Below are 1577 nucleotides of genomic sequence, written 5' to 3'. Positions count from 1 at the left end.
GGGCAAATCCTGGCACCACCCCTGCATAACAATCAAACCAGTATTCATCGAGTATTGAATTCGGGTCTTTTATAATAACAATTCGGGTCTTTTATAATAACAACAATTCGGGTCTTTTATAATAACAAAAACGCTCAGCTCCTCGAATAACCTTCTTAGGAGAGGTAAGCGAGTTAAGGACCACGTTTGTATCAGTCTGTATCCGTTTGATGTTGTAGAGTAAATTTAACCTCTAATTTAGAAGGTATGAAAATGATGAATAAATGGATAACAAATTGAAATATCTATAAATCGTCATTCGCGACCCTGTGTCACTAGCATCGCTCTAAACACGTACGCGAATACGAGTCAATGGGACATTGTGACTGGTTGTTATAAGGAAACAAAATAGTAGATCTGCTAACAGAAAACTATTCCAAGGACGGATTAATATATTATTAAAAGAAAATGGTCAGTACTTTCGCTATACCATCGCAATCACAACAGATTGCAAAATCTGTTGATAAATTTGTGTGTTCTAGACGCCGAAAAATAAGCTCTGAGGCGTTTTGGGATCAATTTTTCTTTTCTTTCTTTCTTTTTTTTTAACCTTCCAAAAGAGGGGGGAGGGCGGTCCCTCCCCCACCCCAAATCTGCCCCTGAGGACGCGTACGTCGTGCATTTTACAACCATCTACCCTATTTTAGACTGAAACTAGATTTAAAATTTACCATAATCAAAAAGATAGTACCTGGTTCTGATTCATTTTTAAAGGCTATACACGTTTTTATATGAACACTGAGGCTGAAATTGTTTAATACGAACAAAATAAGAATAAATTGAGGCTGAAGTAAAATGTCCAATGAGGTTTTCTAATAATACATCTAACAAATCGTAGTATGTGCTGTACAATAATAAATTTTATCTTTGAAACGTGTGTAAAATACTAGAACAAAAAAAAAAAAAACAAAAAAAAAAAAAACTACACATTTCGAACTGAAATCGGCAAAAAAGGGTAGGAACACTAACCTTTTTTAAAATTTTAATGGATGTATATAGGACCTTCACACTACATACTGTATCAACGAAACAGGGTAACAACATTTGAATTAGCCTGATCAACGAATCCAAGATTTTATTATGTAACCACAAAAATGCCAAAGAATCCCTTGACAGGTGGAAGAAATTATCACAGTATACCGTAAAACCTCGAATTGAAGCCCTGGGCTTCTTCTTTTCTTTGCGAACTTTGTATGGGCTTCTTTTCAAGATGGGCTTCTTCTCGAGACTACTTTTGCAAAGTAAAGAGGGGGTGGGGGCTTCTTTTTAAAATGTTCTGTAAATTTTGTGAATCTGTACTATAAAACGATAAATAAGGCCACTGTATCATCAATCTGTATCATGGAGTGTATTTAACTGGTATTAAATCACCTTAACTATTGTATAAACCTAGCTTGTACTTACTTTATTTTGTTTTCCGAAATTCATGTACAGTGTATGTGACTGTAATATCTCGAAATGAAGCCTATACTATCTGGAAAAGAAGCCAATGGGCTAATTTTGCAAAACTAAAAAGAGGTGGGGGCTTATACACATCT

This window comes from Anneissia japonica, unplaced genomic scaffold (assembly GCF_011630105.1).
Source record: "Anneissia japonica isolate Jap-2015-1 unplaced genomic scaffold, ASM1163010v1 scaffold1306_len716249_cov185, whole genome shotgun sequence".
NCBI classification, from domain to species: domain Eukaryota; kingdom Metazoa; phylum Echinodermata; class Crinoidea; order Comatulida; family Comatulidae; genus Anneissia; species Anneissia japonica.
Note: the sequence above shows the minus strand (reverse complement) of the source record.